Genomic DNA, 17,348 nt, shown 5'->3' on the forward strand with positions numbered 1-17,348 from the left:
GAAACAGCACCTTATTTAGACAATCTGAGGAATGTTTGGGAGGCTGCTCCGGCTGGGAATTTGCATAATGGGTGTCTGTCCGTGCTTACCTAAGAGCACAGGAATCCCGTCTGTCAGTCAGTCTAGACTGCGGGGTTGGATCCAGGGAATCTCCCGGCCAGGAATAACACCGGGAGCAGGGCAGGGTGCTGCCATCTGCTGCTGGCACTGGGCGTCTGGCAGCAATTTTGACTTTTGGGGTGATTTTTTGGGTTGGGGTTGTGGTGCAGAGCTCGGCTCGGGGCGAAGAGTGGGGGGGAAATCCATCCTCATCCTCATCCTCCTGGGAAAGCCCCAGTGCTCCTGGTGGCCCTGCAGAGTCTCACCCCGCTCTGCTGGTGGCTCCAGTTTTAATTAAAGCACTGGGAACGCTTTGATTAAGGAATCTCCATACAAATAATGACATTAAATCCAAATAATAAATATTCCAACCAGAGCCCCACGACCGCGGCCCAAGCGCGCCCTCTGCCGCCCGCACCGCGGAACCGCAGGCAAGGAAATCCTGGAAGACTTTTCCCCCCAAAAAATGGGATTTTAAAGGATTTTTCACCCGAAATGCACAAAATCAGCCCATTCCCACTTCCAAAGCCTGGCTGCGACACACGGGGAAACGCAGAGCTCTGGAGCCACCTGGATCTCAGCTCTTTGGGTGACCCAGGAGCAGCAACCACTCATCATCATCATCATCCTCCTCATCACCCCAATGTCCTCCTGTCCCAAAGACTCTGTGGGGAGCTCAAACCTCTCCCAAATGCAGGGAGGGCTCAGCCTCCTGCCCTTGAATTCCCAAGGTTATTCCAACAGGATCCAGCGCCGCTGGAAACGCTGAGGATGATCCAGCCCTGGGACAACAGAGCCACAATTCCCAGCCCGGGCTTTGTCACCTCCAGACAAGCCCAAACAAGCCCTCCACGGAACTTCCCACGGAACTTCCCACGGAACAGCAGCTCCCACACAGCTCCAGGTCCCCTCTGGAATGCAGAGCTCTCCCTCCCTAATTAACGAGGTAATTGCTGGCACATAACGAGGCCCCATAAGGAGCAGCACCCACAGTCAGCACTTCCCAATCCAAATCCACCTCCAAACCCATTCCAAACCCCTCATCCACAGCGTTTTCCAGATAAAATGAACCAATTAAGGGGAAATTAATCAATAAGGAGACAAATCACGAGGTCTCTGCTCACCTTCCTACTGCAGAGCAGCCTCGTTCTGTCCCGGATCCGCGTGGATTCCCTGATTTTTCTGGATTCCTCGGTTGCTCCTGCCAAGGAAAATGGGAATTCAGATCCATCACCCCGAGCAGATGGAGCTGTTATTAATGGAGGTGTGATTCGGGATATTTTCTCCATCGTGGCATTAATCAGCGTTGGTGAGGGACACCCCTGGTTTGATCAATATCCAATCATTCACTGGAAAATCAGGGCTGACATTCCTTTATCAATAATCAGAATAACGTTCTCATTTGTTTTTATAAATCACAGCCACGGCCTGGGTGAGGGCTCAGGGAAATATTTGGGTCTAAATTGCATTTTTTGAGGGGGGAAGCAGAGAGGGAGAGGGGTTTGTATCATTTGGGTGGGGGGAAATGAAGAAGAGAAGGAGTTTGCATCATTTTTGAGGGGAATGAGGAGTTGGACAGGTGCTTGCCTCATTTTCTGGAGGGAATGTTAAATGTTTCCCCATTTTCGGGGGGAATGAAGAGAGGGAGAAGTGTTTACACCATTTTGGGGGGGGAACATGAAAAAGAGGAGGAATCTCCCCCGTTTTAGAGGAGAATATGAAGAAGAGGAGCTGTTTGCCCCATTTTTGAGAGGGAATGATGGGAGGGAGAGGTGCTGCCCCCATTTTTGGGGGGGAATATGAAGAAGAGGAGGAGTTTGCCCCATTTCAGAGGAGACTGTGACGAAGAGGAGTTTGCATCATTTCTGGGGGGGCAATGTGAGAAAAGCAGCAGCATTTTCATCACGCCAGGGACGGCTGCAGAGCATTTCAGCCCAGAAAGCCTCAGCCTGCCCCGGCTGAGCACACCCTGGCAGGTTCCATTTCCAAGAAAACCTCGGTCCCAGGCTGCAGGAACGAGCTGGCCTTGGGAGAGCTCCCAAAGCCCCCCCCGGGAACCCCTCGTGCCTCACGTCCCCTTCCCAGTACAGCATTGCTCAACCCAGCTGAGGCCGGAGCCGGAGCCAGCGAGGGATGAATTCCAAGAATCCATCGGAGCTGAAACCCAGCCCTGCTTGTTTTCCCCCGCTCGCTGGCTGAACACAAACAGGGATATTTTTTTTTTTTGTTTTGTTTTGTTTTGGTTTGGTTTTTCGAAAGGAGTCAAACCCACGTCAGTGACTCTGGGCTGGGGTTCAGGCCAGGGCTCCTTTCACCTCCTCCTCCTGCAGATTGCAGCGGATTCAGGGACGAGGAACGGCCAAAAAAAGCAGTTTAAACTTGTTTTGCTTTTTTATTTAACAGGGATTTTTACAAATGTCACATTCCAGGGCCAGCTCTCCATGGAAATAGGAAGGTGAGGGCAGGGAAAAAAAGCCTGAATTTGGGGAAGGACAGGAGAGCAAAAAGGAGTTGGGGATAAAGGCACAAACACCTCAAACAGCTCCAGGTTTGGAACTGGCCTTGGAATGGGCAATCCCTGAGGCTCACGGAATCATGGAATGGTTTGGGCTGGAAGCAGCTCAAAGCCCACCCAGTTCCACCCTTCCCACTGTCCCAGGTTGCTCCAAGCCTCTGGAATTGGGCACTTCCAGCCATTCCTGCTGCTCCAGGGAGGTTTTCCACAGCACCATCCATGAATCCCTGGGTCCTGGGGGGGCTTTAGCTGGATTTGGGATGGGGGGGATGGAAAGAGCACCTGGATCATCAGGATCACTCCTCCTTCCTGCTGGAGCAGTCCTGATTCCCTCCAGAATCCTGCAATTGACCCACAAGGACCGAAATTCCAGGGAATTCATCAGCACAGTGCAGCTGATAAACAAATGGGGGCATGGGCAGGATGTGGGGCTGCCAACATGCAGCAGCACCTGGGAGGCCCCAGGGGCAGGGAAGGCCACCAGGAATTTTGGGAAAAGAGCCAACTTCAGCTGCAATCCTGACTCCAGAGGGGTTTTCCAAGCCAAACCATTCCATGGAGGTGAAGCTGCTGCTGGAATCAGCTCCACACTGCAGGAGGGCTCGACACAAACCAGCCCAAATCCAACCACCTCCAAACCCATTCCAAACCCATTCCAGCCCTCAGCCAGGCCGTTTTCCCAGGTAAAATGAACCCATTAATGGCAGATTAATCAATAACGAGACAAATCCCTTCCCTGCAGACCAAGGCAGCTGGAGCTGAGCTGAAAGCTGCAGTGACAACACAACACGTGCCCTACTGCTCTTGGTTTTCCCTGGAATTATGGGCTGCTTTGGGTTTCTCCTTTTGTGCTTTCCTTTCCAAAGTGCAGGGGGTCCTGCACTAAAAATGGTTAAATTTTAGGTTTAGAGCTGCTCTCAGAGCCCTGCAGAGACCCCACGGGGACCTGGCAGCAGCTACACCACGACCAAAGGGAAAAAGGAGCCCCGGAGCTCTGCAGAGGGACAGGATCCCATCTCCGGCTCTCCCGTTGTTTACAGCCCTGCAGGATCCCTGCTCCGGGAGGGAAAACAAGGCTGACCTCAGCTGCAATAAACTCTGCCCCCTCCTTCCTCCCAGCCCTGTCCCGGTGCAAAGGTTTGGAACTCGATATTCCACAGGCTCCTGTTTACGGACACCGCAGCGGCCACGCTCTGCTGCCAGCCCAGCTGGGGACACCCCAGGGACACGGGGGCTTCCCTGGGCCCCAGAGGCTGCCACCTCCTCCAGGAAACATCCCCTGGCTCTGGGCCTGGAGGCCTTGGAAAGGCTCTGCCCCCTCCCCACAAACGGCAATTCCTGCTGGGAATGTCACACTGACAGCTGGGGCAAAATCCCGGCTCTACCCAGGTTTTCCTGGCTCTATCCTGGTTCCCCTGGTTGCATTCAGGTTTTCCTGGCTGTATCCAGGTTCCCCTGGCTGTATCCTGGTTCCCCAGGCTGTATCCTGGTTCCCCTGGCTGCATTCAGGTTTCCCTGGCTGTATCCTGGTTTTCCTGGCTGCATTCAGGTTTTCCTGGCTGTATCCTGGTTCCCCTGGCTGTATCCTGGTTCCCCTGGCTGTATCCTGGTTCCCCAGGCTGTATCCTGGTTCCCCTGGCTGCATTCAGGTTTCCCTGGCTGTATCCTGGTTCCCCTGGCTGCATTCAGGTTCCCCTGGCTGTATCCTGGTTCCCCAGGCTGTATCCTGGTTCCCCTGGCTGCATTCAGGTTTCCCTGGCTGTATCCTGGTTTTCCTGGCTGTATCCAGGTTCCCCTGGCTCTATCCTGGTTCCCCTGGCTGCATTCACGTTTTCCTGGCTCTATCCAGGTTCCCCTGGCTCTATCCTGGTTTTCCTGGCTCTACCTAGGTTTCCCTGGCTCTATCCAGGTTCCCCTGGCTCTATCCTGGTTCCCCTGGCTCTATCCTGGTTCCCCTGGCTGCATTCAGGTTTCCCTGGCTGTATCCTGGTTTTCCTGGCTCTATCCAGGTTCCCCTGGCTCTATCCTGGTTCCCCTGGCTCTATCCAGGTTCCCCTGGCTGCATTCAGGTTTTCCTGGCTCTATCCTGGTTCCCCTGGCCTTCCTTCCTTCCCTGACCCTGCCAAGCCAGAACCATCCCTTTCAGATGGTTCTTGGAGTGGGTGTGGGCAGCAGGAAGGGGAATTCCTTCCCCAATTCCTCGGAAGCACCAACAGTTGGGAATGTGAAGCATCCTGGAGGGCCAGAGCCAGGAAGGAAACCGGATCCTCCAGCCCAGCCCACCAGAATTCCCCCCTGGAGCCAGGAATCCCGGGGGAAGGAGCAGGAGCCTTTCCAGGAGGAGCTCCCAGCTCAGCAGCAGGAATTCTGTGCTGCAGGAATTCTCCAGCCCCTCGATGTCTCTCTGGATGCTCAGCTCACCCCCAGGATTAACCTGCCCCCCTATGGAGCAGCACCACAGGTTCAATTCTGCCCCTTTGTGCTCCAGAAATATCCCCAGATCCAGGTCCAGAGCTGGACTTGTCACATCCCTAAAAATATCCCCCTATAAATAGCAAATTATCCAACAATGGCACCAGGGCAACCACCCCAAAACCTCCAGGGCAGAGCTTCAAACGTGAACTTTTCCCCAGGAGCTCCTCCAAGGGATGAGCAGATCCTTCTTTCCTGTGCCCTTTTCCAGCTGGGTTTTTTGGGGTTTTTTTTGGGAGCAGCTGCTGCAGCCAGCACTCATTTGCTGTTGGAGTCTGTGCTGGCAACTGGCTCTGGAATATTTTTTCAAGTCCTAAAAAGGGAAGAATTGGAGGAGAGGGAAGCAAAAAGGGTCTGCAGGATTCACAGCCCCAGGATCTGAGCTCAGGAAATTGAGCACAGGACCGAAGTGACCACACTTGGCATTTTAAAGTCTTTCCAAAGGCAAGTCCTGCCCCTGGGAGGCTCAGGAATTTTGGGATTTCTGAGCAGAGCACCCCATTTCACACACCTGTGCACAGGTGGATCCGTGTGGGGGGAAAGGTGAAATTCCACACCACGGGAAACAAGCCAGATTAATTCAGAAGTGGAGTTAAAGCGTGGAATGCCTCCTGGATCCAAGGAACAGGAGCAGCACATTTCCCCACCTGGGATATTCCAAGGGATTTTTCCAACCCCCTCAGGCGTCCCTGCCCAGGAATTGCTTTTCCTCTGAGCAAAAGAGGGAAAACAGTTTACAATAAACCCTGCAGACAGCAGCATTCCAGCAGCAGGAGCTCATTCCTCACAGGAACCCATTCCTCAGGAAATGTTTGGGGCTCCAGCTCTGCTCGGCAGAATCTCCTCAAACCCCTCCAGAGTTTCAGGGATCCTCGGGACAAGGGGCCATGGAAACAACAGGGCTCATTTCAGAGCTATTTTTAAAAGAGTTTTTGCTTCTGGGATGCCAATTTCCAGGAGTTGTTTGGAAAATGAGATTTTAAAAATGTCCCCACGCTAACGGAACAAACTGTGCTGGAGCAGCAGCTCCCTCTGCTCGGGGTACTCCAGGGATGCCTTTGACTTTCCAGCTTCCTTTCATCCAAAAAAAAAATATCACCTTTTTCTGCTTTTAGAGGGCAAAATAGCAACAAAAAAAAAATTAAATTTGTATTTAAATCCTCCAGTTTTAGCAAATGCCTGCAGCTGTTCCAACCAGATCAAACCAGGGACAATCCCCTTCCCTGCTCCTGAGGTTTAATGGAATTATTTCAGCCCAGAGCCTCTGCCAGGATCCAAAGGGGATCTTTTCTATCACTGACAACATCCCAAAAACGGCAGGAATTTTAAAATCCACACCAACAGCATCCCAGAACCGGCAGGAATTTTGAAATCCACACCTACAACTGCGTGGAAGGGGAAGAGGGGGTGAAAGAGGATCCAGCTGAGGGGAATTCCTGGCACTGTAAATACCAGATGGGATGCTGAGGTTTGGGATTCCTGGAGTGCCCTTGGAAAAGCCAGCAGGAATTTGCTTTGCAGTGTTCTGACAGCAGCTGAAGGCTGCAGAGTTATTCCATAGGTTGCTCCAACAATTTGGGAATTTCTCCACTAAAAAATTAAGTATCAAGTTGTTTAAAATCCCTAAAAACGCCCCACAGAAAGAATCCTGATAAACCAGCCCTGCTTCCAGCTGAACCAAACACTCCCCAGGGAGGGGATATTCCCCTTTTTCCTTCCAGCTGGGAGAAGTTCACCACAGAAAACGGGGAAAGGAGGAAAATATCCAGAGGAAGGATTTGGAAGCCAGGTTTGGGTTTAAATGTGGCTGTTTCACCTCAGAGCCACTTCTGAGGTTGTTTCAATGTGGTTCACGTTACACAAGTGCCCTCAATCTTCCAGGATCAGCAACTTAATACAGGCAATTAGTGAAAAAATTAAATGTCTTAATGACCCCTGGGAAATGGGATCCATCCGTGATTCCTGAGCCAGGGCAGCTCCATTTCTGCAGGATATAAATCCCCAAAAAAGGGGATTTGTGCCACTTCAGGAATGGGGGGAGAACTGAGAGCATGAAAAGCTGCTCCTAAAAATCAGAAAGGTGTGTCAGACTCCTGATGGCACCACAAAGAGATTAAAAAAGGCAGAAAAATCAGGAGCAGGGGATGATTGAGGCTGGAAAAGAGCCTTTCCCTGGCCGGGCTCCAGCCCCTCGATGTCTCTCTGGATGCTCAGCTCACCCCCAGGATTAAACCCCCACCCCCATGGAGCAGCACCACAGGTTCAATTCTGCCCCTTTGTGCTCCAGAAATATCCCCAGATCCAGGTCCAGAGCTGGACTTGCCACATCCCTAAAAATATCCCCCTATAAATAGCAAATTATCCAACAATGGCACCAGGGCAACCACCCCAAAACCTCCAGGGCAGAGCTTCAAATCCTCCTGTCAGGTCCCTCCAGGGCTGCAGAATTGAAATCCCCCCTTCCACACAAACTTGTGAACAAAGATTTGCTCTGAGCTGGAGCACGAACGCTGCCCACGAGAAATTACACCAAGAACAACCCCCCTGAGTTTTCCCCTTTTTGTTTTTCCCCGTTTCCCTCCGGGTTTGGATGAAACCTGTGACTCACAGCGAGGCTCCCAGGGACCCCACACCCCTCCCCTCCTGGAGGACACCCCAAGTGCACAAATCAGGGCAAAGTGACACGAGTGGGACAGGGAAGGGACATTTCTGGGTGTTTTAGGAAAGTGAGGCAAGAGGAAGCGCTGCCAGGGACGGAGGGAAAGGACCAGCGGTCACATGAGGATGTCCAGCCCCCAAAGCAGCTGCTAATGAGTGTCTCAGTTAATTACTCGGCTCCCCGGGATGAGGAGCTCGGGGCTGGCAGCTCATCCACGCCTCCACTGCCAGGGACACAGTGCCCTCTCTTGGAGACTCCAAATCCAGCCTAAAGCCGGGACTGAGGACAAAAACCCGCTGGAATCTCCTAAAAAAAATGATTTCTGCCAAAGAAACAACTCTGGCCTGGCTGGGCATTCCTTGGAGGAACAGGGGAACTTCTGGAGCTGCTCCCGAGGCAGGTCAGTGACTCGTGACCTTGACTAACCTTTGGATCTTCCTGTCAAAACTCGGATCTTTTTTAAAATTAAGAATTTTTAAGATGGAGAATAGTGGAGCACCTAGAGAGTGGTGATATTGTGGTGTCACAGAGGGGTTTGGGATGGAAGGGACCTGAAGGATCGGCTAACTCCAGGAAAAATAATGGAACTGTTTTATGAAGAACCATTCCAGTTGGAGGCAGCAGCTCCACATCAGATTTGTGTGTGTCCCCAGGGCCATCCCAGGCACCTGGTCACCACCTCTCAGTGGAGGCACAGTCCCCACTGCCCACCTGGCACAGGTGACAGGACAGGGCTTGGAGCACCCTGGGATGGTGGAAGGGAAGGGACTGGGTGTGCTTTAGGATCCTTCCCACCCAAATTCCAGGTGGGAAATGCCCTGATTTGGGGCTCAGGAGGTGTTTGAGTGTCTGTGGGTGCTGCTGGCACCTACCTGGGCAGGTGTTCCCACCTCCTCTGGCACACAGGGCACTCGCTGCAGGGGGGAAAGGACAAATCTCCTAAAATTAAGAAAAATTGAGAGAATTTTCAGCAACTGAAAGGATCCTGCAGGGAATTCCAGCTCCTCTCAACACCAGGTTTGAGCCCACCAGCTGAAACACCTCACACCTTTTCCCCATCTCCATCATCCCATTTTTTCCCTGTGTTTTCCCTGTTTTCTCCCTGCTGGAATCCAGCCCATTCCTGAACTATTTAAAGCACCTCACACTTTTTCTCCCATTTCCAGCAGCCCTTTTCCCCCTGTGTTTTCCCTGTTTTCTCCCTGCTGGAATCCAGCCCACTCCAAATCGATTTAAATCCACCCAGACACACAAGGAGTGTGTCCTTTGGGGTGGTTTGTTTACATTTCAATATGTTCAGGATCTGCCTTTGAGATTTTTTTGGCAGGGGGGATGAAATCCTAAAAGTCCTCACAGGAGAGGTTTAGTGAGGATGATGCAGGTGGCACTTGAGGCTTTCTCCATGCTCATCCATGGAATCTGGGATTTAAAAAACACAGTTGCTATCAATTTAGACCTGGCTTTGAACACATAGATTCCAAAAGAGATTTTTTTGGTGGGGAGGAAAAAGCCTGGCAGCTCCCAGGCTGTCACCTGTGCAATTCCACATCCAAGTCTGAAGATGGCTCCATTGGAATGAGGATCTGTCCATCAATCATCCCTCCATCCATCCCTTCTTCCATCCCTCCATCCATCCCCACCTCCCAAAACCAGCACACCAGCAGTGGAGAACCAGTTCCCAATTCCCTCCACCAGTCACAGGGGATTTGTCCCAGGTGGAGGAAGCAGCCCCACCCATGATATTCCTGAGGCTGGCAGAGGGGAGCTGCAACAAAAGAAACCAGGGAAAAATAACCTGAGCGACTCATGGAAGTGAAAGACAGGGAGAGTGACAAAGATTTAAGGAAAGAAAGGGAAGAGGAAGGCAGAGCTGCAGCATTTCATCTTCTGTTCCTCCCCACAACGAGCCAATTAAAAAGCCCACACACTAAATTAATTCCAGTTCCAGGGGAGCTGGAAACACAGAGCCACTATTTAGGTTAGGGAAAATTGCTGCATTCTGTTCCTTTGTCAGGTGGCAGAGAATGACATCTGCAAAAGGGGAAAAAAAAAAGCAGAGTTTGGGCCCCAGCACAGCAGAAGCAAAGGAAACAGAGGGAATTCAGGGGAGGGTCTGAGGATCTGAGGAGCCCCATCCCCACGGACACGGGGCCAGGGCACAGATCTGTGCAAAGATCCCGATGTTCTCCCCACATCCTGGCTGCCTCACAACTCTCCCACCTCATCAGTTCCTTGTTTTGTTTTGAACAAGTGGCCAGGACGTGGTTATGGAGCCATGCTTCCCTAAAAACCTTCCCAGTGTTTAATTTATTGCTTGGAAAACACCTCTGATAAAACCCAGCCCCACCGACGTCAGGCCAGATTGGTCATCGGCTCCAGGGTAAATATCCCGGCCAGTTTGTGTTCCCACTCTGCCCCAGTGGGACTCTGGGATTTGACTCCTCTGCACTCCCAGCACAGAATCCCTCTGCTCTGGGCAGAGAAACCCCCGATTCACGCTGGAATTTTAAGGGAATAAACCCCACGGGGAGCAGAGAATACAAATTATTGTCCCAGCTTGTTTCCAAGGATGACAAAAACCAGCCAGGGGAGCAGGGCTGGAGCTGCAGGAAGCCTCGGGGCAGTGCCAGGCTCGGCTCTCCAAAGGGAACTGCTCCCTGGGTAATCATTAACAGCAAAACCTGCCCCGCTAAAAGCCAGGGAGCAGCACCTGGAGCAGGGATGCACTGGGAGCCAGGGATGCCCCAGGCACCAGGAAGCTCGGGATGTTTGCCTGCTCCTGCTGTGGCTCTGCCCTGGGGACAGCAGGGAACGGCGGCGATGGCAACTGGGGAAACTCATCCCTCTGTCTGGGAACTGGGAAAACTCATCCCAGGCCCTGGACCCAGCTGGCAGCAGGAGCTCCGTGCCAGGGACGCCCCTGCAGAGCCCCACGGTGCCACCAGACCCGCTGGGGACAAGGACAAAACCCCCAGGACGTGGCACAGGGAGGGGCAGAGCTGGCCCCCCCCCCACACACACAGAGAAATAATTCAGGAAAAGGAGTTGGGATTACAGGAAACCCAGTGGAAGTTCAGTGGAGTTTAAGGGAGCCTTTTCCTGCCTGGTGTGAGCTCCCACACCTCGGGATTTACACCAAAACCCCTCAGGGCTGCACTGACAGGGTCACGGCCCAGGGACTTCGAGAAAAATCATGTTTGGGATCATGGAACCTCAGGAGGGTTTGGGTGGGAAGGGACCTCAAAGCCCATCCCATTCCAAGGGCAGGGAATGACCTCCCACTATCCCAGGTTGCTCCAGCCTGGCCTTGGACACCCCCAGGGATCCCGGGGCAGCCACAGCTGCTCTGGGAATTCCATCCTCTTCCCTCAGCACCCTCACAGGGAGGAATTCCTAAAAATCCCACCTCCCCTGCCCTCCTGGAGCTGGCAAAGCTGGAAAATCCGTGTCCCTCAGGATGGACCAGCTCAGGAGCTTGGAGGGAAGCTCCTTCCACCCCTGGAACACCGAGTGCGGTTGCCATCCCACAGAGCAGGAAATATCCCAGGATCCCGGCAGGAATGGGATCCCAGCTCTCCTTGTGTCATCCTCACTCCCAGCTCCACCAACAAACCTCCAAAGAGCGCAGCAGCCACCAGCAAAAAGCCTCTGAATTCCCCAAAATCCTGCTCCTAACGAGATCCCTGCCGGAGCCACGTCAGCCAGGGAGGCAAACCAGGAGTATTTATAGGCCTGGATTAGAGCGGGATCTGCTGGGAATGCAGGGAATGGAGCAAATTCCCATTCCCAGAGAGGTGACAGATTTATGGGCTCTCACTTCCCAATCCATCTTTTTTCCCCAGCACATTCATACAGAGTTTCTGCAGCTCTATCCAGCTCTGCTCCTGGAATTCTTTCCCATTCCCACTCCCTCTGGGCTGAAGGGAAGGCACACAGGCATTAGGGACAGGTATTCATTAAATCCTGGAACTGCTCCTCCACTTCCTACTGCAACCACCAGCTCCACAAGAACCTTCCAAGCCAGGATAACAGCGTTATCCTGGAAGGAATGGATGAGGAGCACTGCCAGCCCTCAGCATCCCCGATTTTATTTCGATAAAACCTGGCAGAAATGGGTTTTTCCTTGGATAATCCCACTGAAATTTGCGATCTGGGAAAACGCAGAAATAACAAATTTTACAAGTCCTGGAGTTTACAACCACCCAGAGCACGGAGGAGAAAATATTCCAGCTTGGATAAAACCTAGGAGAACATTCAGGAAAGTACGGACGTGGACAAAAGCTTTTCCAATCTGTTCTGGGATTAAATGGAAGGTGGCCAGGCCCACCCCTCTTCCCACCCAGCCATTCTGTTTTATTTTAATCACCAGCCCCAAAGCCGATCCATGGGCACCAGCACTTGGATCAGCTCGATACAATCAGTCCCAGCAGGAACCCAAACCCCTAATTACAGCAGCCTGCACATGGAAAACACCAAGGAGGGAGGGTTTATTTATGCAGGGGACAGGAGTTTCGAGGATGAGACGAATAAATCAGGGAAAAACGGTTAAAAAAACGGACTGGGTGAGTTTGGGGAAGAAAAGCAGCTGCACCAGAGGCTCCGTGGCTCCTGAAATTGCAGGAAAAAATGGAGAATTTGTACCTGGAATGCCTCGGGAGTGCTGGAATTCGGGGAAGCAGCACAGCCCCCCTGCCTTGGCTGTGAATCCATTTCCTACCCAGCTTTGTTCAGCCTCCCATAAAAACTTCCTGCCCTTCCACCGACCTTCCCCGAGCGCTTTTCCCGACCCTGGAGCCATTCCCACCTTCCCCAGGCTGGCAAAACCTCCCTCTGAGAGGGAATCCCAGCCAGCTTTTTCCCGGATTTACCTCCAAACCACCAAATTTCAGCCAAACCACCTCTCCCAAAGGCAGCTCTGGGACTCTCCCAAGTTTTCCGAACCGCTGGAAAACGTGGATCTGATTTTTTTTTTATATATATTTTTTTTTTCTCACCAGGGATGCACACAATGCATCTCCTCTGGTGGTTGACAACCCCTCTTCTATTTCGGGAATGCTCATCCGCAGGTGGAATTGGATTTCTGTTCCCATGACTGACAACACAACTCCATCCCGGCCTATGGCAGCTGCTGCTATTTTCAGCGCTCTGCCTCTCTCCAGTATTATTCCAAAGGTGAGAACTATTTCCAGAGAACACCAGAACAGCGTTTTTCACACCTTAACAGGAAAAAAAAAAAAATTTAAGAAAAAAAAATCACGGAATGTTGAAAATTTTGCCACAGGGCAAAGAACTCTCTGCAGCATAGAGCATTAATGAGCTTGTGGAGTGGCTGGGAGTGTTAAAATGGATTTCAAGTCCCTGTTGGAATGGGGAAAATAGTCTTAAACTGGGCTGCCACAAAGATATTCCTCACCAGCAGGCAGGGAAATGCTGATTGCCTCTATCCTGGCAATGCAGGAATGGGAATTGTCCCTAGGAACGGCCATAAATCAAAAAACACAGCAAAATGGGATGGAACTCTGCGTTGGTTTCATAGGTATCCCTAAAAACAGAGTGTGGAATTTGGGTTTACACCACAAACAGGGCTCACAAACAGGCGCTGCTTAATCCAGTGTGAGAGCTAACGCTCCTCTGGAGCTCTGGGAAGGCCCAGAGCCTCGGGAAGAAAAGCCGAGGGTGGGATAATGAGGCAGGGAATGTTAACCAGCTAATTAGCAATCAGAGAGAGAGAGCAGAGCTGGGCTCAGGGGCTGACCCGCTCCAGGTGGCTCATCCCGGCATTCCCAACGCGTGGGAATCGCAGCAGCTCCGCTCCCACCCCTCTGCCATTCCCAAAAATCCGTTCCCAGCTCAGCCCAACGACACCGGGACGGGTTCCCAACGGCGTTCCCGAGGCAGCCCTTCCCTGTCCTCCACCCGCTGTGCCCCACAGGGCTGCAGGGACAGAGCTGCTCCCCTGAAGGCACGGGCCACTCTCCCAGAGGAGGAGTTGCCCCGTGACTAATCCCTGGCAGGCACCCAGATCCATCGGCTGCCGCTTCCAGCAGCTCCCGCTGGAAAACGGGAATTCTGTATTTCACCCCTCTGAAAAGTGCTGTGGGTATTCCCAACCCCAGCCCTGCAAAGGGAATTAATTCTGTATTTCCCCCCTCTGAAAAGTGCTGTGGGTATTCCCAACCCCAGCCCTGCAAAGGGAATTAATTCTGTATTTCACCCCTCTGAAAAGTGCTGTGGGTATTCCCAGCCCTGGCCCTGCAAAGGGAAGGTGCTGCTTGGCACAGGTCAGGCTTAAAGCTCTTGGAATGCTGGTAAAGGAATGTGGATTGCAGCTCTGTTGGTGTAAATCCCCCAAAATCCCGGGGTTTGCTGCCTTTCCCAGAACTGTGCTTGCAGCGAGGCCCTGTGGAGCACTGACAGGCATGGACTGGGCTGTGGAGTCCCCAGACTGGGATCTAAAGGAGGATTTCCACTGGGAAAGAGCTCTGGGATCACCGAGTCCCAGCTGTGCCCCTTGCACACCTCGTCACCAGCCTGGAGCTCCGAGTGCCACCTCCAGGGATGGGGACCCCAAACCTCCCTGGGCACTTCCAAGGCCTTTCCAGGAGGAAATTCCTGCTGATGTCCCACCTGGAGCACCCTGGGGCTGTTCCCTCCTGTCCTGGTGTCCCCTGGCAGCAGAGCCCCTCCTGTTGGGGAATTGTGGACATGGGGAATCTCCCCCTGATCCCACTTTTCTCCAGGCTGGGTCCTTTCCCAGCCCCCTCGGGAATTCTCCAGCCCCTTCCCAGCTCCCTTTCCCTTTTTTAAAGCAAAACCAGAAAGAGGGATTCGCTCAGAGGAGCAGGGAACGCTCAGCTGGGGGATGCTGGAGCACCAGGAGCCAGCTCAGCTCAGTGAAACAGGATAAACTTGGGAGAGATAAAGACATATCTGTGATCACGCTGCTGGCTGTGCCAGAACGTCTGCTGGGAATGTCTGGATCGTGGATTTGTTTCCCAAAAAAAGCCCAGCGTGCTGCACAGCTCCAAGCTGATGGACAGACACCCCTGGCCTGGAAAATCATGGAATGGTTTGGGTTGGAAATGTCCATCCAGTGCCACCCCCTGCCATGGCAGGGACACTTTCTCCTGTTCCCATCCTGGCCTGGGACAATTCCAGGGAACACCTGGCATTTGTAGGGAAAGCAGCACCGGGATTTAAATTGGAAGGAAAAGCACTGAGAGAGGCCAGATCACCCTAAAAAAGCCAATGGATGAGGATTCCATACCCCCAAACGACGGGAATGCCAAGGTTTAATTGGGATTAGTGCAATTAAACCTGCCTGACACCAGCAGAATCCCATGGATGCTCCCACAGCACTCCTGGACCACAGGAAAAATGGTTCCCAGTCTTCCCCTGGGAGCGTGGAGCTCCTTGGAAACGTGGCCAGAGCCTGTGGATCCCTGGAAATGCAGCACCTGGAGCTCCCTGCCCGCTCAGCGGGACCCTGAACCACCCGAACTGCCGAGACCCCACCCCGGGACAGAATCCCCAAGCTGCCAACACAACCAGCAGTCCCCAGCCTTACCAAAAGGTCTTGCTTCAAGAAAAAAGGAAATAAAGAGCCCCTCAGGCCTTGCTCTTCTCCCTGATAGAAAGGTTTGATGAGATTCCCAACATTTGTTTGGGAATTGCACCACAACTGCTCGGAGGAGCAGCCGGGCCACGTCAGGATTTATGGAGCATAAACACCGAGCCCTTGCCAGCCAGAAAAAAAAGAGAAGTAACTCAGAGTGGAGGAAATGAAAAAAAAACCACTAAAAACCTCCCAAAAGCAGCTCCTGCAGCACATCCAGAGAAATCCTCCTGCAGCTCCCGAGCTCGGGAGGAGCTTTGGAGGGGTTAAACCACACCAGAAACGTTTAAATCTTGTGCATTTTTCTAACAGCAGATGAGGCAGAAATGGACAAAATGCCTCCAGGGCTGAAAAAACCCTTTCCAAACTATTCTATAGATTTAAAAATAGATTTCTTTTTTATTTCCAGAGGGGACAAGTTGGGAATAAAACAAAGAAGCTTTCTGGGGGGGTGTCAGCAGAGTGTCCATCCCTGGTTGTCACCTCCCTGTCACCTGAGAGGGATCTGGAAGTGCCAAGAGGGGGAATCTCCTTCCCTCTGGAATCAGGGCCCGTTTTCCTGCTCCCCCATTCCCACTGGAGCGAGATTATTTTCCAAACAACTCTGTTTTCTCAAATATGAAAATAAAGTAGGAGCTGCTGGGGTTTCTCAGCTTTTGCAGCTTCTGAAAAGTCACTAAAACTCCATCTTTAAGTGGAAATTCGGGAATGTTTTCAGCTGTACAGACCCAACCCAGGCTGAAGTACTTTAAAACTCCTTCTTGTCTGTCAGGAGGGGGAAAAACACAGGATAAATGATGAAAAAGCACAGCCCTTAACTAAATTTCCTGTTTTGTGTCTCGGCGTTAACAGCGTGCCCGAATTTCCTCCTTCTTTTTTTTTTTTTTTTTTTCTTTTTGTCCTTAACGTCACAGCCAATCCCTACCCACCCATTCCACAAAAACCTAACCCTGAACTGCCGGAGATTCCAACCCCGCTGGAATGGGAACCATCAGCTGAATCCAGAGCTCACTCCCAGGGAAAATCCAGCTCCTTACACCCCTTCAAACAAAGCCCAAACCTCCCTCAGAGCCCCCACCAGCGAGAATTCACCGAATTAAACAAATTCATCCCCGTGGCCGCTTTTGGTTGGGTTTTTTTTTAATTACTTGGTGGCTGCCCAGGTATCTTGGAGGAGGAAAACGGCGTTTTGGGCCAGGATTGTGCAAGACACAACATTTCAGAAGCGTTCTTTGGGGGGGAAGGTTTAAACTGGAGAGCGTTTGCGAGCGAGTTTCACTTTCAGAAACTCCAAATGCCACCGAGGTTTGGGGCACAATGGCTCGTTTGTCCCCGGGTTCTCATCCAGGCCCTTTTTGGCACCAGCAAGCAGCAGCAGATGATAACAGGGGGGACCAAAAGCAAGGCCTGGGCTCTGCCAGTTCTCTGAATCCCAGCAATTTACTGTCAAGTACAAATGAAGTGGGTAAATCTCGGACTAATTAATATTTAAGACAAAGCTCTCTCTCCCAGCTTTGCTTTCTTTCTTTCTTTTTTTTGTCTGAATGTGACAATGGGCAGGCAGGGAGCTGGATTTATGTTTTTAGTTCTGTTCCCTTCCCAGTTTGTGGAAAAGCCAGAGGAGAGGAAGAGAAAGATAAAAAATCACCTGGCAACAGGTGAGGAGCACAGAGACACCTGAGCAGAGAGCTCAGAGATGCTGCAGCTGGGAAATCCAGACCCGGGCTCTACACAGAACATTTCTGTGGCTGAACCACTTCAGGAATTCCAGGATATTGGAATTAGAGGTTTCCACCACTTCAGGAATTCCAGGATATTGGAGCAATCAAAGCTTTCCACCTCAAAGCTCAGCTGTGAGATCTTTCCATCAAGGCCGGGTTGGGATTCCGGGGCTGGGAGCAAGCTGGGGTAGTGGAAGATGTCCCTGCCAGGGTCCCTCCAACCCAAACCATTCCAGGATTTCTGGCGACCTCAACTCCTCTGATTTC

At 52.1% G+C, this 17,348-nt stretch overlaps 1 protein-coding gene across 1 annotated transcript in view; it reads right to left on the minus strand.

Annotated features, from left to right (window-relative positions):
- GNG7 (G protein subunit gamma 7) overlaps nt 1–17,348 on the minus strand; it is a 33,166-nt gene that overhangs the window by 12,956 nt on the left and 2,862 nt on the right. The window contains exons 2-3 of the mRNA XM_053999563.1: nt 8,618–8,684; nt 1,224–1,300 (exon numbers count right to left, since the gene is read on the minus strand). The gene's annotated coding sequence lies outside the window, so the exon portion shown is untranslated. The remainder of the gene's footprint in view (nt 1–1,223; nt 1,301–8,617; nt 8,685–17,348) is intronic.

This window comes from Vidua macroura, chromosome 26, assembly GCF_024509145.1.
Source record: "Vidua macroura isolate BioBank_ID:100142 chromosome 26, ASM2450914v1, whole genome shotgun sequence".
Classification (NCBI taxonomy): Eukaryota; Metazoa; Chordata; class Aves; order Passeriformes; family Viduidae; genus Vidua; species Vidua macroura.